Source organism: Oncorhynchus mykiss, chromosome 8, assembly GCF_013265735.2.
Source record: "Oncorhynchus mykiss isolate Arlee chromosome 8, USDA_OmykA_1.1, whole genome shotgun sequence".
NCBI lineage: Eukaryota > Metazoa > Chordata > Actinopteri > Salmoniformes > Salmonidae > Oncorhynchus > Oncorhynchus mykiss.
The window spans coordinates 44,464,643-44,491,096 of NC_048572.1; the positions used below are offsets into that span (position 1 = coordinate 44,464,643).

At 40.9% G+C, this 26,454-nt stretch overlaps 1 long non-coding RNA gene across 1 annotated transcript; it reads left to right on the forward strand.

Moving 5' to 3' along the window:
* Positions 1-5,471: 5,471 nt before the first annotated feature.
* On the forward strand, positions 5,472-6,905 carry LOC118965518. Its single transcript, XR_005052879.1, has 2 exons — positions 5,472-5,651; positions 5,787-6,905. It is a non-coding gene; the product is annotated as an uncharacterized LOC118965518 (long non-coding RNA).
* The last annotated feature ends 19,549 nt before the right edge of the window (positions 6,906-26,454 follow it).

Genomic DNA, 26,454 nt, shown 5'->3' on the forward strand with positions numbered 1-26,454 from the left:
CGTGGAGCACGTGTTCTTGGGCGGAGCGGGAGAAGATGAGGATGAACCGTTTCAACATGTCACGAGAACATTATTAACCAGAGCCTAGACTACAGCAGGGGAGTGGTGCCTGGTGGAAGGTCAATCCCACAGTCATAGGGTCGTTGCGGCTGAAGTGAAGTGGCCCGGACTTTACTTGAACACCTCCCGGAGGTCCTACTACTCTGCGAGAATGGGGGAGAGGTCCGAGGCAACTTCCGAGCCCCCAGGAAGATGTCCCGGGGGCAAGCTGGTTGGCAGAACGGGGTCCAACCCATATGGTGGCACCAGCAGACCAGTCAATACGGGGATTGTGTCGCTGTAGTTAAGACAATCCCGATACCATGGGAACCTGAGGAGACTAAATGAGCAGGAATTGGATCGTCTTGCTGTGGTTCCCTGACACCCATAGGTTGATGGGTGTGGTATTGTGGGTGACCCGACCTATAGAACACCCGTCCAGCACTCTAACGTCCATGGAAATGGAGAGGGGCTGAGTGGGGATGCCTAGCTCAGACGCTAGGGTAGTGTCCATAAAGCTCTCATTGGCCCCAGAGTCGATGAGTACCCGGAGAGATTTTGACTGGCTTCCCCAAAGCAAAATGGCATGAAAAGGGGAGAGGAAAAGTTATCCATATGACCCACCAGAGTACTCGCTCCTACCGGCGAGCCTCGTCTTTTAGTGGACAGGTGGAGACGAAATGGCAGCAGCTACTCTTCCTGGGGTCCAAACATATTTAACCACATATTACATATAAAACAAAAACAGTACATCATATAACATTGCTTTAACACTACATATCTACAATACAAAATGTTCAATACCACCATACAACAATATCACATGGGTATCGCATGTGTCTGTACCTTTGCGTGTGTCTCTTCACATTCCCTGTTGTCCCATAAGGTGTATTTTTACCTGTTTAAAAAAAAATCTGATTCAACTGCTTGCATCAGTTACATGATGTGTAATCATGGCTCTATATAGTACTGTGCACCTCCCACAGTCTGTCCTGGACATGGGGAATGTGAAGAGACCTCTGGTGGCATGTCTTGTGGGGTATGCATGGGTGTCTGTGTGCAAGTATTTTAAAACAGACAGCTCGGTATATTTAGCCTCTTACAAAAACAAGTAGTGATGAAGTCAATCTCTCTTCCACTTTGATCCATGAGAGATGATTGACATGCATGTCATTAATGTTAGCTCTCCCTGTACATTTAAGGGCCAGATGTGCTGCCCTGTTCTGAGCCAATTGCAAGTCCCTCTTTGTGGCAGCTTACCACACTACTGAAATATAGTCTTGGTGCGACAAAACTAGGGCCTGTAGGACCAGCCTTGTTGATAGTGTTGTTAAGATGTTCTTAGCTACTGCTGTATCAATATGTTTTGACCATGACAGGTGTGGAAGGACCACCAGAGGGCAGGCTGGGCTCATGGATAGTAGCCCAACAAGGCATGGGAGACAAGGTAACCAGAGGCAATTAAGCACAGCTGACGGTACTAATGACATACTCTCCTTCCCCTATAAGAGAGAGAATGGAACCAGAAGAGAGAGAGGGGGGAAAACTATCTCTGGAAGATGGCCACCGAGAGAGAGGAGCTATCCAGGAAGAACCACTAAGACGGTGACAATCCCGTGACTTTTTGTTGTAGTTTAAAGATAATCCTATTATGTTCTTGTTTCATCTGGAGAAGATGTATGTTTTTCCTTGGAAGATTTTCATTGATTATGTTGGAGTGTTTGTGTTGACCCAATGCCCTCAATAGAGAACTGTGTTCAATCAAGAACTTACTCCTGACTCGTTTATTCCACCTTCCCGCTTTAGAGTGACGCCCAATTACTTGGTCCGCTCACACAGGTTACAATCCAGGGTTACTCCAACCAGTTTAGTCTGCTCAATTTCCACATAATTCATTACAAGATGTAGTTGAGGTTTAGGGTTTAGTGAATGATTTGTCACAAATACAATACTTTGAGTTTTGGAAATATTTAGGACTAACTTATTCCTTGCTACCCATTCCGAAACTGACTGCAGCTCTTTGTTAAGTGTTGCAGTAATTTTAGTTGCTGTGGTAGCTGACGTGTATTGTGTTGCGTCATCTGCATACATAGACACACTGGCCTTACCCAAAGTCAGGGCCCTAAACAGCTATCCTGAGGAGTTCCTGATTCTACCTGGATTATGTTGGAGAGGCTTCATTAAAGAATACCCTCTGTGTTCTGTTAGACAAGTAACTCTTTATCCACATTATAGCGCGGGTGTAAAGCCATTACGCATAGGTTTTTCCAGCAGCAGACTATGATCGATAATGTCTCAAGCTACACTGAAGTCTAACAAGAGAGCCCCACAATCATTTTATCAATTTCTCTCAGCTAATCATCAGTCATTTGTGTAAGTGCTGTGCTTGTAGAATGTATTTTCCTATAAGAGTGCTGAAAGTCTGTTAATTTGTTTACTGTGAAATAGCATTGTATTTGGTCACAATTTTTTTCCCGAAGTTTACTAAGGGTTGGTAACAGGCTGATTGGTCAGCTATTTGAGCCAGTAAATCGAGCTTTACTATTCTTGGGTAGCGGAATGACTTTAGCTTCCCTCCAGGCCTAGGGCACACACTTTCTAGTAGTCACACCCCGATCTGTTTCACCTGTCTTTGTGCTCGTCTCATCCCCTTCCAGGTGTCGCCCATATACCTCTGTTCTCTGCCAGTTAGTTTTGTTCGTCAAGCCAACCAGCGTTTTTCCCCTAGCTCCTGTCTGTTTCTAGCTTTCCCAGTTTTGACCATTCCGCCTGCTCTGAGCCTGCCTGCCGTTTTGTGCCTTGATAATAATCCAGTGTGACGTGACCTCTACCTGCCCTGACCCTTAGACAGCCTTCCGTTCTGTACCTTTTGGACTCTGATCTGGATTACCGACCTCTGCCTGCCCTTGACCTGTCGTTTTCGTGGCCCCCTGCTCTAGTAATAAACTTTTGTTACTTTGACACTGTCTGCATCTTCCCTAAACGTGATAAGTAGGCTTAAATTGAAGATGTGGCAAATAGGAGTGGCAATATAATTTGCTATTATCCTCAGTAATTTTCCATCCAGATTGTCAGACCCTGGTTTTGTAAATAAAGCTAGTTTGTTATTTAGAATGATTTATTTCTGTTTTTAGAGGGAGAGAAACCAAAAACCTATAGTCATCCCACAGGTTTCCCAGTCAAGGCCAGCACAGGCATTGAACTAGCATATGTAGCCACACAGTTTTACACTGCTCTGCAGTGTCTTAGACCATTGCGCCACTCAGGCACTGTACAACATGATCCATCGGGAGTGGCCTACAGTACTATAGTAAGAGCAAAATCCTAACAAAATAAAACAACCTTAGTGTAACAACAGTTTTAGTAAGTAAAACTGAAGTCGTGCACAATTATCAGTTTTTATTTAGGTTTATGCTGCCCTTTCATTGTCAGTCAGACACATTAGGACCCAAAAGCATAATCCCCCTTGCGCTGGTCTGGAGCAATGAAGTGGTGAAGCAGGGTACCGTACTAAACCACAAATTACATCTAAGTCCCGAAGCATAAAATCAAAACCTTTAGCGGTGCAAACACTGTACCTACGTTTGCTCATCTTGCCAATGAAAAAGTCATTAAAATAGCTTGCAATATCAGTGGCTTGTGTGATAAATGAATCCTACAGACGAAGAACCATATATGTGACATTAAAAAAAAAAAATATATATATATATACATAAAATCATTATTGGACACCATTTTTCTATAGTGAACCGGTTTCACAAGCTTTCCACGGGCTAATTAACAATAATTTTAAATTTAAAGATAGGCTCTCGTGGAATAACCGTTTATGTGCACCACTCAGAATGGACGGACAAGAGAACCTTTCTGATGCTGATGAAAATTGCAGAAATATGGGAAAGCTGTCCAAAAGAGGTATGTGGAAGAACCGTATATCAAGCTAGCTAGCTATAGAGTACAGTAACTAACATGTATGTTCTGGGTTGTCTAATTTGTAACTATAGAGAAAACATATTAGCTAAAGTTCGTTGGCTACTAACTCATACATTATCATTACAAATGTTATTGCTAGATTATAGAAGAAACATAGCTCGCTACTTTTTCTCCGTCCACCGGATGATTCGACATGGCTACAGTAGCTAGCTAGTTACACTGTATCCTGCAGGGAAGAGCGTGTTCCACGACGTGCAGAAAGGATTGTGGAAAGTTGACTGATGAACGCAAGCTGCATCTGTTCAACAGGTTCTACACTGTCCCATACAAGAAACAAGCGTTGATTCTCTCCAGCTTAGAACAGGTTAGAAAATTTAGACAAAACGCCTATTATTATAATAGCTATGTTGAACACTTGCATAGTAATGATACGTACATTAACGTTAAAAGTGCTGTGTTACACAATGGTGCAATACAAACTCATTCTGTGTATAGATTGGGAGTGTGTGAAAGATGGAGGTCCTGATCAAGCAATATCCTGAATGTGCTACAGTATATTAAATTCTGAATTCATCGTTGTCAATTTTTATTGCAGCATGAGGTGAAACGGAGACGTAAACCTGAGGATACAAAGGAGAACAAACGACGGAAACAAACCTTCAAATACCATGTACAGCAAGCAGGCCAGAGATTGAATGTGTGCAAGGTTACTTTCATGTCTGTGTTCCAGCTAACCAACAGCCGTCTTCAGGCAAGTGAAAATATGAATTAATGTCTATATGAATATCAATGACAAACATATTGTATTCTCTGTACTAGTTTTTAATAACCTGTTAATTGTAATGTAATTGTTTTGGTCAGGTTATTCAGGAAAAGTTAGCTGAGGCAGGTGAGGTTGCAGGGTCTCCAGATCAGGCTACTGAGGCTAGGTCTCCTTTAGAAGATGGAAGAGGGAAGCATAGCAATAGGTAATGCGCTATGGATTCCAGCCTGGATTATTTCACTATAGCAGTGCTCTAAACAATCTTCTAAACATTAACAGAGTATCGATTGGATGAATAGCGAATTCTGAAACAAAAATATAAAAATGTTTATTACTTTTAAACAAAATGATGGTAACTAAGCTGTCCAACTACCACCTGAGCATTGAGGACTGAGTGCCGATTACCTTCCCCCTCCCACCGGACAGCACTGGCCTAATTCTTGCCGCCCTACAGGACCCCCGGCCACAAACTGCAATGGCGTGACCGGGATTTGTACCCCGGTTATAGCGACACAGTTGCACTCTAAGGCAGGTCCCTACACCATTGAGATAATAAAAGTTTAACAACACCTTGTTGTCTCCTTACAGGCCACATCGGATACATGCTACAGTGAAAGAGGGCATCAAGGAGCACATTCTATCTTTCCCAAGAACCCAGAACCACTACTCAGTAGAAGTTCATGGTCTCTGGTCATTCTTTTCTTCCTTGTGATCGATCTTTTGCCACCATCGAGAAGAGGCGCAAGGTGTCAGTCCTTCATACCTGATGATGTTTCAAAGATGATACTTGAAGCACAACCAGCAAAACCATTCAAGGTGATGAGGATGCAATGTGAAGACTTCAGGCACCTCCCAGATTCTGTCCTCAAGCGACCAGCTGGACTACAGATCACCTCAGTGAGGTGGTTAAAAGTCACAGGTATTGCACAGAGAATAGTTTACTAACATCCCATCAACATGCAACATGTTGTTCTAACAATAAAATATCCTAATGCTTGACTGTGAAAGTTGTTATTGATGTCAGGAACTTAAATTGTTTATGTTCTAATTTCAGTTGAGGATCCTTGGAATCTGTACGCCAAACAGAGCCAGTCTATTTGAGGGATGGAAGTCGTGGCTGATCTCCAAACCAAAACAAGGAGCTACACCTCAACCTCCCTATTTTGCAATCCACTACCCTAGAGCATATGAGAGTCCTCTGCCCATCAAAAAAAAACAAGTACCAAGATCTGATGACCATGCTCAACTACTTGCCAGCTGCTGCACGCTCTTTTTATGAATCACTGCAGAGTGAATAATTTGTTGTTAAACCAAGCTACATAATTAAACGTTTTTTCTGTGAGTTTATGATCCCCTGAACCTGTATACTGTAGTATGTTGAATCTGTATACATTTCACCCCTATTGTAGGAAATTAATGTATCGTAGGTGTTTTCTATGTGAATCAATTTGTGTATGATTTGAACCAGCACAATATATTGAATTAATTTAATTTTAAGATGTTGTTCCTAGTGTAGGAAATGTTATGTACAATGTGTTCTGTTGATAATTATTTTGTGTGATCATTTGAACCTTTTTTAATCTGAATGAATTAAAAACAAATAAGTCATCACATACAGTATGTGAGTATTCATTTGATCTTGATTCCCTTTTTTTATTCATTACAATATACACTGTCTCTGTCACCACATTTAGCATTAACTCTAAGCAGTTAATACTTATTTACTGCTGTCACCTCAGTGCAGAAGGACATTTCTTGCCTTTAGCATGGGTTTAACACAATTCACAACTTAATTGCTGATCATAGTGTTAAACACAAAGAGAATGGTTTTCTGAACGTTTTGTAATATTGACCTTCGGGACCTGCATAATGGACATGCATATTGGCACATCACATTTATCCCTATTTGATATTTACAAGTTGTGCTTGTTTTGATTGAATTAATTTAATTGTATTCTATTTTGGTAGTTCTATGGTATGTTCACATTGAGGGCTTCATTTTAAATGAGACAGATTTCATGACTCAACTTTTAAGAATAGTCATCAGTGCTAAAGTTAATAGACCACCTTTAAATGAACCTCCATACAAATGAATTAACTGCATATTGCATTTAAGTTATTTACATGAAGGGCATATGTACTTCAAAGTACTTAAAACATCATATCAGGTGTTGAAAAAGGACATCTTACAAGAGTCATGCAAAATGTCACATATACTGTTCTTCCACAAACTGAAATCATCACTGGAGATATACTGTTCTTCCACATTCTAAAAATTAAAACGGCAATAAAAAAAGTATTATTTGAAATAACAAAAAAATATAAATTGTTGTTGGAAGATATGGGTATGGTGAATTATTTTTCAACCATAAAACACCTAATGTGGTACACACAATAATATAAAAATAACTGATTATCTTAAAATGGAAAAATTGTCACATATGGTTCTTCGTCTGTAGGATTCAAATGAGCCATCTGATTCAATGTCCGTATACATGGATGAAAGCTTCACGGCAGACTGCAACCCCTTTCACTAGATAAGACGTCCTGTGTTGTTTCCGTTTTGTTTGCACAACTTGCTTGGCCTGTTGTGTCAAGTCACTCTGGTTCACACTGACCGTGTGCAATGCCATAAGAATCATCACATCTTTCTGTCACGGATGCCCTTAGTTTGAAGATGTAATCCGGAGACGTGTTTTATGCAACAGCCTTCTGTGTTCTCTTTTCGACTCCCTCCGCATTTACAATCAAAAGCCAACATTTTTTTATATTTTTTAAAATTTTGTTATTGAATATCCAAAACATACTTGCAGTGAAGCCGCTCAACAACTACACCACACCAGGCATCCAACAGACTCGCATTCAGAGTGACACACAGAAGCATCCAGGGTCAATGCCCTACTCAAGGGCATGTCAACAGATCTCACAGAGGCAGCTGTTTATCATTGTCTCTGATTGGGAACCATATTTAGGCAGCCATATTCTTTGGATAATTAGTGGGTTATTGTCTATGTATTAGTTGCTTGTGTCTGCACTTATATTATATAGCGTCACGTTTGGTTTATTGCTTTGTAAGTTTGTTTAGTGTTTCTTTGTCTTCATTAAAGAAGTATGTATTCATCTTACGCTGCGCCTTGGTGTCCTCCATATAACGAACGTGACAGTATGTGTGTATATGCATGTGTACAAACACCTGCACAGCATCAGCCTCAGGCAAACCAGCATTTGCTGTAAAAACACTGCCCCTCAGTGTCATTCAAACTTACTTTTTACATTTTATCTTTGACCATCCTTCTATCTCCTGCCCAGCAACTCCACATCCCCACCGGCCACCCTCTTTGGATTTCTTCACAAAATATATCTTTCAACAATGCCTAACGTACAATTTCTATCCATCTAATCGAATAGAAGATAAATACTTTTACTAAGAGTAGTAGTAATTGACTGACCCGTTCTCTCCAGATCTCCTAACAGTACTATTTCTAGGATACATTTTAGATCAATGTTATGCGTTTTCAGCCATTAATGAACCTGAGACCAGAAACATTACCTGGAGGGTAATATCAAAATAAATGGTCTAATGATTCTGTATCCTCACAACAAAATCTGCAGAGCTTCGATGATTTTATGCCCCAAATATTCAACATTTTGCAGGTGGCAAGAATTGTATATAATAATTCTTGCTCAATTAATCGAAAATGAGACATGGCAATCTGCAAAAAGGCAGTTTTTAAACAATGGATGAGCTTTTCTTAGTAATCTACTTGAGAACCACTTAGGGTTCAAGTAAAACTTTTGAATAAGTGAAGCTTTTAGAGAGAGGTTTAGTGCTTTTATATTTAATAATCTCAACCCACCCAGTTCATATTCATTATATAGATAGGCACGCTTTATTTTGTCTGGTTTAGCATCCCAGATAAAGAAAAGTAGTTTTTGCTCATATGATTTGAAAAATGAATCATCAGGAGTAGGCAGCGCCATAAGTAAGTGAGTAAACAGATGACTCAGGAGTTAATCAGGGCAATTTTTCCATGGTTGCAGGATCTTGTCTATTTTTACAAGTGTTCTATTGAAATTCATTGTGGAGAGCTTATTTATATCTTTTGGGATATGAATACCAAGTATGTCAACCTCACCATCAGCCCGTTTTATTGGTAAACTGCAGGGTAATATATTTTGTATTTTATAAATAAAATCCAGTCTTTATCAAATGCCTTTTCAAAATCCGCTATAAATACCAGGCCTGGCTTCTTAGATGTTTCATGATGTTCTATTATTTCTAGTAGTTGTCATATATTATCGCCAATGTATCGTCCATGTAAAAAAACAGTCAGGATGAACAATACCTGGTAAAACCCTTTTAATTCTGAGTGCTATGCACTTCGCTAGTATTTTTGCATTGACGTTTAAGGGACCTCCAGTCCTTAGTCATATTAAACATTCATGAAAATACAAGTGTCTCACATGTATCGAAAGCCTAGAATCTTGCTAATCCAACTGCGTTGTCAGATTTAAAAAAGGATTTACTGCGAAAGAATACGATGCGATTATCTGAGGATAAAAAAAATAAACTATTTCAACCAGCACAGGATAACAAAATCAAACTGCATTAAAATAAATTGTTTACATTTGACAATCCTCATCTGTTTGCAATCCCAATGCTCATTGTTACACAAAGAATGATCTTTTGTTTGATAAAATCAGTTTTTATAGCCTATTCGAGGGTAAATACCCACACAAAGCGTGCCTTTTCCAGTCATGTTTGGTTTCATTGCAATCAACTGGTTTGTTTGTAACACAACCAAACCTGATGGGCCATTTCGCGGGACGTATTGACTGAAAGAAGCCGATTTGAAGACAACAAGTAATGACATCGCTGTGCACCAATGATATGACCACTGTTTCGTTGATTGACTGTATTTTAACCCAATGACCACTGATCGTCTTGAAATCTAGTTGTGTAGATAGCCAATGAGCTGAGGTAAACGGCAATATGAAATGGTTATGTGTTGGAGGACCAACCCATGTCGTAAACTCCAGCATAAAGTGAGTCATTCGCTATTTAAGTTTTATACCGGAAGGAGCTACGCATATTACGCACTGCATTGTTTGGTAAATGCACAGAGTCATCTGTTTATATATCAATCATTATGGCGACTAAGTCAGGGAAAGCTAAATCGAAGTCTAGATATACAGTTGTACACACAATTTTAGAAGAAATTGATCGGAAAAGTGAGACAGAGATTGTTGTAGGACGATTCATTTAGCGATTCCCAAGTGGAGAAATATTTTTTGAACGGAGAGGACATGTTTTGAACTGGTAAGTTCTTCTCATGCTAATGCCCTTGTTTGAAATTAATAATCAAAAATATTATTTGTGATTTTTTTACATTTTAGAAGCAATATATAAAAATGTAATGTAAATTAAATGTGAGATGCGTGGTTCTGCCGCCCCACCCCAACCCACATGAAATAGCCTATTTGAGGCTGTTGAGGGGAGGGCAGGCCCTAAATAATGGCCAGAGTGAAATGGAGACAGTAGATACAGCTGGTCTGTTGTAATATAATAAAGACAGTAGATCTAGCAGGTCTATAATAATATATTCAACCTTATGTTCCCTGTACCATATATACAGTGCCTTGCGAAAGTATTCGGCCCCCTTGAACTTTGCGAACTTTTGCCACATTTCAGGCTTCAAACATAAAGATATAAAACTGTATTTTTTTGTGAAGAATCAACAACAAGTGGGACACAATCATGAAGTGGAACGACATTTATTGGATATTTCAAACTTTTTTAACAAATCAAAAACTGAAAAATTGGGCGTGCAAAATTATTCAGCCCCCTTAAGTTAATACTTTGTAGCGCCACCTTTTGCTGCGATTACAGCTGTAAGTCGCTTGGGGTATGTCTCTATCAGTTTTGCACATCGAGAGACTGACATTTTTTCCCATTCCTCCTTGCAAAACAGCTCGAGCTCAGTGAGGTTGGATGGAGAGCAATTGTGAACAGCAGTTTTCAGTTCTTTCCACAGATTCTCGATTGGATTCAGGTCTGGACTTTGACTTGGCCATTCTAACACCTGGATATGTTTATTTTTGAACCATTCCATTGTAGATTTTGCTTTATGTTTTGGATCATTGTCTTGTTGGAAGACAAATCTCCGTCCCAGTCTCAGGTCTTTTGCAGACTCCATCAGGTCTTCTTCCAGAATGGTCCTGTATTTGGCTCCATCCATCTTCCCATCAATTTGAAACATCTTCCCTGTCCCTGCTGAAGAAAAGCAGGCCCAAACCATGATGCTGCCACCACCATGTTTGACAGTGAGGATGGTGTGTTCAGGGTGATGAGCTGTGTCGCTTTTACGCCAAACATAACGTTTTGCATTGTTGCCAAACAGTTCAATTTTGGTTTCATCTGACCAGAGCACCTTCTTCCACATGTTTGGTGTGTCTCCCAGGTGGCTTGTGGCAAACTTTAAACAACACTTTTTATGGATATCTTTAAGAAATGGCTTTCTTCTTGCCACTCTTCCATAAAGGCCAGATTTGTGCAATATACGACTGATTGTTGTCCTATGGACAGAGTCTCCCACCTCAGCTGTAGATCTCTGCAGTTCATCCAGAGTGATCATGGGCCTCTTGGCTGCATCTCTGATCAGTCTTCTCCTTGTATGAGCTGAAAGTTTAGAGGGACGGCCAGGTCTTGGTAGAGGTCAGTGGTCTGATACTCCTTCCATTTCAATATTATCGCTTGCACAGTGCTCCTTGGGATGTTTAAAGCTTGGGAAATCTTTTTGTATCCAAATCCGGCTTTAAACTTCTTCACTACAGTATCTCGGACCTGCCTGATGTGTTCCTTGTTCTTCATGATGCTCTCTGCGCTTTTAACGGACCTCTGAGACTATCACAGTGCAGGTGCATTTATACGGAGACTTGATTACACACAGGTGGATTGTATTTATCATCATTAGTCATTTAGGTCAACATTGGATCATTCAGAGATCCTCACTGAACTTCTGGAGAGAGTTTGCTGCACTGAAAGTAAAGGGGCTGAATAATTTTGCACGCCCAATTTTTCCGTTTTTGATTTGTTAAAAAAGTTTGAAACATCCAATAAATGTCGGCCCACTTCATGATTGTGTCCCACTTTTTGTTGATTCTTCACAAAAAAATACAGTTTTATATCTTTATGTTTGAAGCCTGAAATGTGGCAAAAGGTCGCAAAGTTCAAGGGGGCCGAATACTTTCGCAAGGCACTGTATATATATATATGAGGACGATGGCTCCAAATGCCTTTTGGAGTGGGTCTGTGGACTTTTCCACGTGAATATTAAAGTCACCAAAGATTAGAATATTATCTGCTATGACTACAAGGTCCGATAGGAATTCAGGGAACTCAATGAGGAACGCTGTATATGGCCCAGCAGGCCTGTAAACAGTAGCTATAAAAAGTGATTGAGTAGGCTGCATAGATTTCATGACTAGAAGCTCAAAAGACGAAAACGTCTTTTTTTGTTGTTGTAAATGTTAGCAACACCTCCGCCTTTGCGGGATGCACGGGGGATATGGTCACTAGTGTAGTCAGGAGGTGAGGCCTCATTTAACACAGTAAATTCATCAGACTTAAGCCATGTTTCAGTCAGGCCAATCACATCAAGATTATGATCAGTGCTTAGTTCATTGACTATAATTGCCTTTGAAGTAAGGGATCTAACATTAAGTAGCCCTATTTTGAGATGTGAGGTATCATGATCTCTTTCAATAATGACAGGAATGGAGGAGGTCTTTATCCTAGTGAGATTGCTAAGGCGAACACCGCCATGTTTAGTTTTGCCCAACCTAGGTTGAGGCACAGACACGGTCTCAATGGTGATAGCTGAGCTGACTACACTGACTGTGCTATTGGCAGACTCCACTATTCTGGCAGGCTGGCTAACAGCCTGCTGCCTGGCCTGAACCCTATTTCATTGTGGAGCTAGAGGAGTTAGAGCCCTGTCTATGTTGGTAGATAAGATAAGAGCACCCCTCCAGCTAGGATGGAGTCCGTCACTCGTCAGCAGGTCAGGCTTGGTCCTGTTTGTGGGTGAGTCCCAGAAAGAGGGCCAATTATCTACAAATTCTATCTTTTGGAAGGGGCAGAAAACAGTTTTCAACTAGCGATTGAGTTGTGAGACTCTCCTTTAGAGCTCATCACTCCCCCTAACTGGGAGGGGGCCAGAGACAATTACTCGATGCCGACACATCTTTCTAGCTGATTTACACGCAGAAGCTATGTTGCGCTTGGTGATCTCTGACTGTTTCATCCTAACATCGTTGGTGCCAACGTGGATAACAATATTTATATACTCTCTACACTCGCCAGTTTTAGCTTTAGCCAGCACCATCTTCAGAGTAGCCTTAACGTCGGTAGCCCTGCCCCCTGGTAAACAGTGTATGATCGCTGGATGATTCGTTTTAAGTCTAATTTCAATTTGTCAGGGCTAATGGTGGGAAGCTTCGGCTTGTAGTGTGTATAGCCTTAATATTCATGATGATAATTGTAATCCATATCGTATCACCATCATAGTTGCATCATAATTACCTTTAGCATCATTGAAAAACACATCCCAGCATTTCCATAGAAATTTATGTTTCACATGATCATGAAAGAGACCTTGCATTACTATAGAGACGGCCTCACTACAGTACAAATGTATCCCGTGAAAATGCCATTATTCCCCAATGTCCCTATTCTGATATGTTTATATTTGTTTACAACAAGCAAGGGGAATATGAAGACAAAGAAATAGAAAAGGTAGACAAACAAGAAATAATAAAATACAATTATAGAACAGTTCGACAATAGAGAGAGGGAGAGAAGAGAGCGAGATCAAATGTGTATGATTAAGTGAACATGTAATTAAGTACGTGTGTATTCATATCCACTTCACAGTTCCCATACTTTATTTTTTTCATAACCTGAAGTCCCTGTAGAATTTAGAGCAGCCATGGTTTTATGGAGCTGTCTCAGAATAGCTCTCATCTATAAAGAGTTTGTCCACAATTAGAAAGGCACGCTTACCCCTCTCCATCTGTTGCCGATGAACAGGATACAGTCTCTCGCGATGTTCGTTTATCTCCCGGGGAAATTGGTCACTAAGCCCGAATTTGGTCCCTTTAAGTTCCTTCCCCTGCTTTCGATCAATTCCTTTTGTTGGTAGTGTTCAAATTTTGCGATGATCGGTCGGGGACCCTTGGTCTTGTCGCTCCGAGCTCCAAGTCTGTGTAGACGGTGGAAAGCCACCTTGTTTACAGTCTCTAGAGGAAGTTTCAAGGCGGATTGCATGAATTCTCTCATCGCGCCCTCTGGATTTTTGGATATCTCCTCCTCACCAAAATATTAGATTTTCACGCATGCTACGACTTTGTATGTCTAGCAGCGACTCCTTCATCACCCGGTATTCCCTGAGTCGACAATCCATTTTAGAATCGTGGCTTTTTACCTTGGCTGTGAGTGCCTTGTTCTCTTCTTGGAGCATGAGAATTTCACTCTGGCGAAACTCCAAACTCCCCCTCATAATATTTTTCCAGTGTTGCATGGATTCCAGCCAGAGCACTAGCCTCTACATCAATGGTAAGTAAAGTATTCTGTGTCTGTCCTAGTACATAGGTCCTGGATGGCAAGAAGCTTGGCCCCAGTGATGTATTGGGCCATACGCACCACTCTCTGTAGCGCCTTACGGTCGGGCGGTGATGCAACTGGTCTGGATGCTCCCGATGGTGCAGCTGTAGACATTTTTGAGGATCTGGGGACCCATGCCAAATCTTTTCAGTCTCCTGAGGGGGAAAAGGTGGTGTGCCCTCTTCAAGACTGTCTTGGTGTTTTTGGACCATGATAGTTTGTTAGTGATGTGAACTTAACACTCTCAACCCGCTGAACTACAGCCCTGTCGATGTTTCCTGTAGTCCACTATCATCTCCTTTGTCTTGTTGTCCTTTCATCACACTGCCAGGTCTCTGACAACCTCCCTGTAGGCTGTCTCATCATTGTCGGTGATCAGCCCTACCACAGTTGTGTCGACAACCTAATGATGGTGTTGGAGTCGTGCTTGGCCATGCAGTCATGGGTAAACATTAAGTACAGGAGGGGACTAAACATGCACCCCTGAGGAGCCCCGGTGCTGAGAATCAGCGTGGCAGATGTGTTGTTGACTAGTCCCAGGGTCGGAAGTTTACATACACCTGAGCCAAATACATTTAAACTCAGTTCTTCCAGACATTTAATACTCATAAAATGTTTATTTATTTCATAACATTCTCAGGTGGGTCAGAAGTTTACATACACTCAATTAGTATTTGGTAGCTTTGCCTTTAAGCCATTTTGCCACAACTTTGGAAGTATGCTTGGGGTCATTGTCCTTTTGGAAGACCCATTTGTGACCAAGCTTTAACTTCCTGACTGATGTATTGAGATGTTGCTTCAATATAACCACAACTTTCCTCGCTCATGATGCCATCTATTTTGTGAAGTGCACCAGTCCCTCCTGCAGCAAAGCAACCCCACAATAAGAAGCTGCCACCCCCGTGCTTCACGGTTGGGATGGTGTTCTTCGGCTTGCAAGCCTCCCTCTTTTTCCTCCAAATATAAAGATGGTCATTATTGTCAAACAGTTACATTTTCATTTGATCAGACCAGAGGATATTTCTCCAAAAAGTACGATCTTTGTCCCCATGTGCAGTTGCAAACCGTAGTCTGGCTTTTTTAACCTGTCTACGATACTGGTTCCCAATTGGGAATCAACCCTCCCACGTTCAGCTGAAACGGTGGCGCATGGAACGCAAAAATATTCTTAAAAATATTTAACCTCCACACATTAACAAGTCCAATAGCTCAAATGAAAGATAAACACCTTGTTCATCTAGCCAGCAAGTCAGATTTCTAAAATGTTTTACGGCGAAAACATAGCACATATATATGTAAAACCACCACCAGACACAGCTCATTTCAATAGCCAAAACATGCAATCAACAAACGCAGGATTAAAAAATAAATCGCTCACTAACCTTTTGAAAATCTTCATCAGATGACAGTAATATGACATATTACACAGTACATATTTTTTTTTTTCAATAATATGCCATTTATATCCATAAATGTCCATTTACAGTGAGTTCACCTTCAGAAATTACTCAAAAATGCCCGCAGGAAATCTATGTAGCGCGGCAAGATAACGTAAATAGACATCATAAACTTTGACTAAATATACATGTTCTACATATAGTTAGAAAGATACACTGCTTCTTTATGCAACCGCTGTGTTAGATTTATTTTTAACGTTACAGAAATCGCACACTATTCCATATGCTGAGACAGCGCTCAGTTCCAAGCTACATTTCCACGTAATGTTGGAGTCAACAGAAACACAGATTTAAGCATAAATATTCCCTTACCTTCGATGGTCTTCGTTCAGAATGTTCTGGAAGGCTTCATACTTACCCAATACATCGTTTGGTTTCAAGTCTTGCGTCTTTGTATTAGCTACTGCTAATAACATCAGCTGAAATGCACCCAAAACGTCCTCTGGTCCGGATAAGTTGCGCATCAAAACTTCAAAATTACACATTATATGTCGACTAAACAGGTCAAACTAAGTGCAGAAGCAAGCTTTATGATGTTTTAGACATGCAAAACAAACTTCAATTCAATCGGCCATCGTCTGCCCTTCTCTTGAGTGCTGGAAACAAAGGAATGGCTGGGACCAATTCGCGCCCATACGCACAGCCTATTCTCTCGTGGCACGCACTAATTTCACTCCCATAGGGTCAATTCTCGCGGGATTTGAACGATTCAAAGCTCTAATGAAAGAGGACATCTAGCGGAAGAGATAGAAAGTGTCCCCAGAATCATAGCTGGTTGGGAAGGGTGGGGGCCATGACGTCAAAGTTGCTCCAACTTTCATGGCCACAAAAACTAGTTTGGAAGAATGCCTGCCCTGTGAGTTCTGCTATACTTACAGACATAATTCCAACGGTTTTAGAATCTTTAGAGTGTTTTCTATCCAATAATATTTTTTATTTGCATATATTAGCAATTTTTGACAGATTTTTCTTCCAGTTTACTAGGGGTACCCAATCTCTCCAAAGGGAGATATGGAGATAGGGAGATATGTCTGCCATATCCTTAACAGGTTTTAAGTCGTATTTGGAACAGTGGCTTCTTCCTTGCTGAGTGGCCTTTCAGGTTATGTCGATATAGGACTCGTTTTACTGTGGATATAGATACTTTTGTACGTGTTTCCTCCAGCATCTTCACAAGGTCCTTTGCTGTTGTTCTGGGAATGATTTGCACTTTTCACACCAAAGTACGTTCCTCTCTAGGGGACAGAATGCGTCTCCTTCCTGAGCTGTATGACGGATGCGTGGTCCCATGGTGTTTATACTTGCATACTATTGTCTGTAAAGATGAACATTGTAACTTCAGGCGTTTGGAAATTGCTCCCAAGGATGAACCAGATTTGTGGAGGTCTACAATTTTTTTTCTGAGGTCTTGGCTGATTTCTTTTGATTTTCCCATGATGTCAAGCAAAGAGGCACTGAGGCACTGAGAGGCCTGTAATTTTCATCATAGGTACACTTCAACTATGACAGACAAAATGAGAGAAAGAAATCCAGAAAATCACATTGTAGGATTTTTTATGAATTTATTTGCAAATTATGGTGGAAAACAAATATTTGGTCACCTACAAACAAGCAAGATTTCTGGCTCTGACCTGTAACTTCTTCTTTAAGAGGCTCCTCTGTCCTCCACTCGTTACCTGTATTAATGGCACCTGTTTGAACTTGTTATCAGTATAAAAGACACCTGTCCACAACCTCAAACAGTCACACTCCAAACTCCACTATGGCCAAGACCAAAGAGCTGTCAAAGGACACCAGAAACAAAATTGTAGACCTGCACCAGGCTGGGAAGACTGAATCTGCAGTAGGTAAGCAGCTTGGTTTGAAGAAATCAACTGTGGGAGCAATTATTAGGAAATGGAAGACATACAAGACCACTGATAATCTCCCTCGATCTATGGCTCCATGCAAGATCTCACCCCGTGGGGTCAAAATGATCACAAGAACGGTGAGCAAAAATCCCAGAAACACACGGGGGGACCTAGTGAATGACCTGCAGAGAGCTGGGACCAAAGTAACAAAGCCTACCATCAGTAACACACTACGCCGCCAGGGACTCAAATCCTGCAGTGCAGACGTGTCCCCCTGCTTAAGCCAGTACATGTCCAGGCACGTCTGAAGTTTGCTAGAGAGCATTTGGATGATCCAGAAGAAGATTGGGAGAATGTCATATGGTCAGATGAAACCAAAATATAACTTTTTGGTAAAAACTCAACTCGTCCTGTTTGGAGGACAAAGAATGCTGAGTTGCAGCCAAAGAACACCATACCTACTGTGAAGCATGGGGGTGGAAACATCATGCTTTGGGGCTGTTTTTCTGCAAAGGGACCAGGACGACTGATCCGTGTAAAGGAAAGAATGAATGGGGCTATGTATCGTGAAATTTTGAGTGAAAACCTCCTTCCATCAGCAAGGGCATTGAAGATGAAACGTGGCTGGGTCTTTCAGCATGACAATGATCCCAAACACACCGCCCAGGCAAAGAAGGAGTCTCTTCGTAAGAAGCATTTCAAGGTCCTGGAGTGGCCTAGCCAGTCTCCAGATGTCAACCCCATAGAAAATCTTTGGAGGGAGTTGAAAGTCCGTGTTGCCCAGCAACAGCCCCAAAACATCACTGCTCTAGAGATCTGCATGGAGGAATCGGTCAAAATACCAGCAACAGTGTGTGAAAACCTTGTGAAGACAGAAAACGTTTGCCAACAAAGGGTATATAACAAAGTATTGAGATAAACTTTTGTTATTGACCAAATACTTATTTTATACACCCCTTACCTGTTCCACAGCGACCTTGGTTGCACCTCTCTGTGTATTTTCTTACCGATCTCCCCCCTCACAGGGAAACACCACGATCCTGGTCGTTGTGAATTGGTTCTCTAAGTCCTGCCGTCTCCTCCCTCTGCCCGGTCTCCCTACGGCCCTAGACTGCGGAGACCTTGTTTACGCACGTCTTTCAGCACTACGGGGTGCCTGAGGTTATAGTGTCTGATAGAGGTCTCCAGTTCACTTCGAGGGTCTGGAAGGCGTTCATGGGGCGTCTCGATAAGCCTTACCTCGGGGTTTCATCCCGAGAGTAATGGGCAGGTGGAGAGAGTGAACCAGGATGTGGGCAGGTTTCTGCGGTCATATTGCCAGGATCGGCCGGGGGAGTGGGCAGCGTTCATGCCCTGGGCCGAGATGGCTCAGAACTCTCTCCGCCACTCCTCCACTAACCTCTCCCCCTTCCCGTGCGTACTGGGGCACCAGCCGGTTCTGGCGCCTTGGCATCAGAGTCAGACCGAGGCTCCTCCGGTGAACGACTGGTTCAGGGGCGCGGAGGTGACATGGAACGCCACCCATGTTCACCTCCAGCAGGCCATGCTGTGCCAGAAAGCCAGCACAGACCGTCACCACAGTGAGGCCTGGCTCTCGACCCGGAACCTAACCCTCCGCCTGCCCTGCCGGAAGCTGGGCCCGTGGTTTGTGGGGTCATTTAAAGTACTGAGGAGATTGAACGAGGTTTGTTATAGGTTACAGCTTCCCCCTGATTACCGTATTAACCCCTCGTTCAATGTGTCTCTCCTCAGGCCGGTGGTGGTTGGCCCGCTCCAGGAGTCTGAGGTAACTCTGCTATGTCTGGGTCTATATCTGTATCCTCGTCTTCCTTCAGCTACACTTCTATGTCTGGGTCTATATCCTCATCCTCCTTCAGTAACTTTGCTATGTCTGTATCCTCATCCTCCTTCAGTAACTCTGCTATGTCTGTATCCTCATCCTCCTTCAGTAACTCTGCTATGTCTGTACCTTCATCCTCCTTCAGTAACTCTGCTATGTCTGTATCCTCATCCTCCTTCAGTAACTCTGCTATGTCTGTATCCTCACCCTCCTTCAGTAACTCTGCTATGTCTGGGTCTATATCTGTATCCTCATCCTCCTTCAGTAATTCTGTTATGTCTGGGTCTATATCCTTATCCTCCTTCAGTAACTCTGCTATGTCTATCTCCTCATCCTCATTCATCAACTCTGCCATGTCTGGGTCTATATCTGCATATGGCCACTCTCCCTTTTTATTTACCTCATGTCTCTAATGTGAGCTTAGACCCAAGGAAGGAATCCCTAGGACTTTGCTTATTTTCTTTAGAGCTGCATAACCAAGTCCAAGTTTGTGGGCTAGAAGAACCATCCTCACATTTATATCAAATGCCACATCTCCCTTGGAGCACTCCTGCAGCCTAGAGGAAGTGTAAACACTCCTAAATTCATCAAGATCACCTTCACAGTCTGCACATTCTATCATGACAGAATTACACAATCACTGGTTGGTGGGGTCTATGGTGATTTCAGTCCAGTGTTTAGACACTTAGAGCAAATCAAATCATGTACACGTTTATTTGAGCCATGTGGAATTAAAGCTACTGTTGGCTGGCTGCTGTCTGGATGGTCACTGCTAGTTGTCATCTTCATCTTAACTAATTTGCGTCCCAACGCGTTGCTGCGGGCTACCTCATTTTCCTCCTCTACCCGTACAGCCACTGCCTCAATTGGCGGATCCAGCAAATTGTTTCTTTCATTCACTGCTTTTCTCGCATTGGCTAACTGAGATCACCTATTTTTATTCAGATACTGTAGGTATATTCTTCAAAATTCTTATTTTGTCTCCCTTTACATTGATTCTTCGCGGGAGATATTTTCAAGGAAGTGCTGCGTGGCACGTGAGGGATGTTAATCAATCAGGTTGCCGGAAAGGGCCTTTATATGCCAGTAACTAATCGGATGTCAGGAAATTACTAATCTTTCAGCAAGGCGCGCTACGTCTACAAATGATATAGCCATGTATGGACTAGCTAACGATATGCTCCGGAAAACAAGCTTTTAAATTATATGTGGTTTAACATGGAGAGTTTTAGAAATAGCGGTTGAAGTTCTATGTGAGACATGCTACCAAGAACTACATTTACAGTAGGTGTAGTTGACAAAGTTGATAAAATTATACAAATACAAATAAATATTTATATACATGTTTACCGATTTATTTGTACATTTTATGAAAGTTAGTTGCAAAATTTCCCAAACTCAAAAGAAAAAAATCTGTTTTTGCCTGTGGTGCCTGGCCTTAAATAAACAAAGATCTAGGCCTACTCAATAACTTAATAACTATTCCAATAATGACTCAAATCTGTAGCCTACAGTAAGTATGGTGAGTACCTTTGCTCTGATGAGTCCAAATGGCAGATTTTTGGTTCCAACCGCCATGTCTTTATGAGACGCAGAGTAGGTGAACTGATGATCTCCGGATGTGTGGTTCCCACCGTGAAGCATGGAGGAGGAGGTGTGATGGTGAGGGGGTGCTTTGCTGGTGACATTGTGATTTATTTAGATTTCAATGCACACTTAACCAGCATGGCTACCAGAGCATTCTGCAGCGATATATGCCATCCCATCTCATTTGCACTTAGTGGGACTATCATTCGTTTTTCAACAGAGCAATGACCAAAAACACACCTCCAGGCAATGTAAGGGCTATTTGACCAAGGAAAGTGATGGAGTGCTGCATCAGATGACCTGGCCTCCATAATCACCCGACCTCAACCCAATTGAGATGGATTGGAATGAGTTGGACCGCAGCGTGAAGGAAACACAGCCAACACAGCCATATGTGGGAACTCCTTCAAGTCTGTTGGAAAAGCATTCCTTATGAAGCTGGTTGAGGTAATGCCAAGAGTGTGCAAAGCGGTCATCAAGGCAAAGGGTGGAATCTAAACTCTAAAATATATGTTGATTTGTTTGAACTCTTTGTTTACAACATGATTCCATGTGTTATTTCATAGTTTTGATATCTTCACTATTACTCTACAATGTAGAAAACATTAAAACTAAAAGAAACACTCTTGAAAGATTAGGTGGGTCCGAACTTTTGACAGGTACTGTATATAAATCCTGGATTGCTGATGCTATGTATTGGCCATTGAGAGGCTTTGAAGCCACCACACCACATTTCCACTCCTCAGTAGGAGCAGTACTCCATGGGAGTTAATGGAATACCACTATTTCAATTAAATGTTAAGTATTTTATTGTAGTGGGGACAGTAACTCCAAAAATGATGTTTTTATATATTTTGTTTGTATGTTTAGCTCACATAATATAATATAATTTAAAAGTATGCATTGAGGTGTCTGTAATATAATAAATGTTGCAAAAATGTATGTAGACATTAATAAATGCATTTCTATAGCTTTCAATTTTTTTTTACAACGGTGAGTGAGTGCCAAGATGGAGGCACAGTGGCTTAAACACAGTGCCCCGTAACGGTCATCTAGTGTATATACAAATCATTGGTCAACACATGGGAACGTTCAAGGACGTCCTTATTTAGAGCGTGTTGCGCAGTTGGGCAGATCTTGACATGATTAATTCCTGGAATAAATAAATAATTGTACTAATGCATCCCTTCCAAAAGTGTGAATGTTCCAAAACAGGTTACATGATGGAATAAGAGTTTGTCTTATGACTATTTTAAGTGCATTTATAAACCATAATCCAATCAACTTTAATAGGCTTACATTTTGGCAAGCACAAATGACTCTGAATGAATCTCAAAATTTTAACTATAACTATTAATTCATGTCTAAAATGTTTGTATTGATGATTCAACTAATTTACCCATTGTCAAAAGCACTGTTAATTGATTTAACAATTACATTTTTAAATTTTTAAAAGAACTGTTTTTGAAATCGTTTTTACCATTAGGCCTGGGCATCAGACTCCAGAGCCCTTTATTGCAGAGTCGTTTCAATGAGTTGGGTCGGTTTTCAATTGGCTAACACTTATCATGTGGTTTGTGCAAGCTGAATATGTTACATTTGGATGCCATTAGAAACTTCACATTTGTAACAAGCATGGTAACAAGCATTCATTAGTACACCTCTGCAATTACAGACTGCAATTACCACTAGTTTCATGTTGTTATTACTGTGTAACTATTACAGTTAATGTAATTACACTGTAATATGGTCCCCTTAAAATTAAGTTTTACATGAATCGTGGATTTCACGCAAGTGCACCCTGAAAACGTGTTGTATATCATACTGCTATGCACTCCCCTGTTAGTAAATCGACACTTATGTAGTGTAGTCAGAGTTGTGTAGAAAGGAAGTGAGAGCATCAGAGGGAGTAAATTAACACTTGGGGAGGTGTTACTTTAGAAACACGCACATTGTCATGTGGAGTTAGCCTATCAGACAGTGAGCTATCTCATGCTATTCCAAGAGCATGGATGTGATACCTTAAAGTAGTGGAACGCCAGCCACCTTAAGACAAATAACTGCTGAAAGAGACTGTGGGTGTCATTTTCATAGGTAGCAAAAAGAGAAACCGTATTACTCCAAACACTTGAAACTGCATGTGTCTCTAAACTCTCCATTGATAAGGAGTTCATTATGTATTTAGATATTTTTTTCAGTGTGGTTACATGATTCAATCCCATGTCTGTTGCATTCTGAAGATATCCTATGCAGAATATTTGAAGTGATAGTGTTTGTTTTTACAACAGCACCCCTGCTTTTCATTTTCAGTTACACCAGATTGACAACTTGTTAGCCATGGAAGGCATTACAGCAGTCATAGGGTTTCAAATAAAGGGTCAATGTTGCGATTTAGAGCTGGGCTGTGTGGACTTTTGTGTTGGTCTTTGTAGTCTGCAATTCCCTAGAATATAAATAAATATGTTGGAAGGGTGCATTTGGATTTCCATAATGTTATAGTAAATGCCTTAGTGTCAGAGCAAGAGCTGAAATGCATCATGATGCATCTTAGATCTCAAATGGCTTTTTGTCAGATTTCCTATCACGAATGACGTTTCTATGCAACAATTTCATGACGATGAATTTCCTTGAGACATAAAAAAAAAAAAAACTTATGACAGGCCTGATGGAAAAAGCTGATTTGTCTGTAAAATCTTCCAATGTCAACAAAACGAAATATGATAGACAAGGGTGGATATTTTTTTGTCAGTGAAAAAGATTTTTCGGCAATTGCGGAGAGAATGCATTTATTCACAAATAATTGATATAACCATTAGAGGTCGACCGATTAATTCGGGCCCATTTCAAGTTTTCATAACAATCGGAAATTGGTATTTTTGGACGCCGATTTTGCCGATATTTTTTTTAACGCGGCAAGTCAGTTAAGAACATTCTTATTTTCAATGACGGCCTAGTAACGGTGGGTTAACTGCCTTGTTCAGGGGCAGAACGACAGATTTTTACCTTGTCAGCTCAGGGATACAATCTTGCAACCTTACGGTTAACTTGTCCAACCCTCTAACCACCTGCCTCACGGGGAGCCTGCCTGTTACGCGAATGCAGTAAGAAGCCAAGGTAAGTTGCTAGCTAGCATTAAACTTATCTTATAAAAACAATCAATCATAATCACTAGTTATAACTACACATGGCTGATGATATTACTAGTTTATCTAGCGTGTCCTGCGTTGCATATAATCGATGCAGGGCGCATTCGCGAAAAGGGACTTTCGTTGCTCCAACGTGTACCTAACCGTATATATTTTTACAATATTTTTAAACCTGCATATTTAGCTAAAAGAAAGGTTAGCAGGCAATATTAACCAGGTAAAATTGTGTCACTTCTCTTGTGTTCATTGCACGCAGAGTCAGGGTATATGGAACAGTTTGGGCCGCCTGGCTCATTCACGAACTAATTTGCCAGAATTTTACGTAATTATGACATAACATTGAAGGTTGTGCAATGTAACAGCAATATTTAGACTTAGGGATGCCATCCGTTAGATAAAATACGGAAGGGTTCCGTATTTCACTGAAAGAATAAACGTTTTGTTTTCGACATGATAGGTTATTAATATGGTCGAATCCCAAAACTAAGGCTCGTATTTCTGTGTGTTTTGTTATAATTAAGTCTATGATTTGATAGAGCAGTCTGACTGAGCGATGGTAGGCACCAGCAGGCTCATAAGCATTCATTCAAACAGCACTTTCGTGAATTTTGCCAGTAGCTCTTCTCAATGCTTCAAGCATTGCGCTGTTTATGACTTCAAGCCTATCAACTCTCGAGATTAGGCTGGTGTAACCAATGTAATATGGCTAGCTAGTTAGCGGGGTGCATGCTAATATACAACCTAAAACTTCTTACCTGGGAATATTGAAGACTCATGTTAAAAGGAACCACCAACTTTCATATGTTCTCATGTTCTGAGCAAGGAACTTAAATGTTAGCTTTCTTACATGGCACATATTGCACTTTTACTTTCTTCTCCAACACTTTGTTTTTGCATTATTTTAACCAAATTGAACATGTTTAATTATTTATTTGAGGCTAAATTGATTTTATTGATGTAGTAAATAAAAAAAAAGTGTTCATTCAGTATTGTTGTAATTGTCATTATTACAAATAAAATATATATTTTTAAAATCGGTCGATTAATCGGTATCGGCTTTTTTGGTCCTCCTATAAATCGGTAGACCTCTAATAACCATCAGTGATGTACACTCTTGGAAGAAAAGGTGCTATCTAGAACCTAAAAGGGTTCTTCGGCTGTCCCTGTAGGAGAACCCTTTGAATAACTTTTTTTTGTTCCAGGTAGAATCCTTTTGATTCTAGGTACGTAGAACCCTTTTCAGTTCCCTTTCCACAGAGTGTTCTACCTGTAACCAAAAATTATTCTACCTGGAAACAAATGGGGACAGCTGAAGAACCCTTTCGGAACCCTTGTAGTGGTAAAAAAAGGTGGGGAAACTATCCAATCCAGTTGACGATTAAGATAAAACGAACAACCACCGATATAAAACGAACAACCACCGATATAAACCAAAACATAACATTTTTAAAAGTAATTTTTGATTGCACTGATTCTCTTTTTAAAGTGTAGGTGTTGCTTTACTGTCCAACTGCTTGCTTCCATGTCTCCTCACCACTGTCTGTTTCACTACTCTTCTGTCCATAATAAAGCACTGCTCTGCCTTCTAAACAAGGCAGGGCCTCTGTGTCACCTGGACTACTGTGGTCAGGTGACACAGAGGGATTTAGGAAATTACAATTGTCCCAGAACAGGGGAGCATGGCTGGTCCTTAAATGTACATGGGGAGCTAACATGAATAATATGTGCACATATGTCCCACAATGCCTTTCGAGTGAATGTGAGCAATACCCACCCCTGATTGTGTTTGTTAGTGACAGATACATCATTGTTGCGTTCAATAACATTTATTCCTGAAACTTTCAACAAGTGACTGCCAAAGTGAATGTTTCAATTAAAATTAAACCCTTTATGACCACATATTATACAGTTCATAAGGCCTTTAGTTATGGCCTAATTATCCTTGACATTGTGGTCTAAAAACCCTGGCTCATGGGCCACATAAGACCTGCAAGTCACACTGGTTTGTGAAGTGATTAGTAATTCCCAGGGCCAGATTTAGGTATAAGCGACATCAAATAAAATGTTATTGGTCACATACACATTGTTAGCAGATGTTTTTGCAAGTGTAGCGAAATGCTTGTGCTTCTAGTTCCGGTAGTGCAGCAATATCTAATAATTCCACAACAACCACCTAAT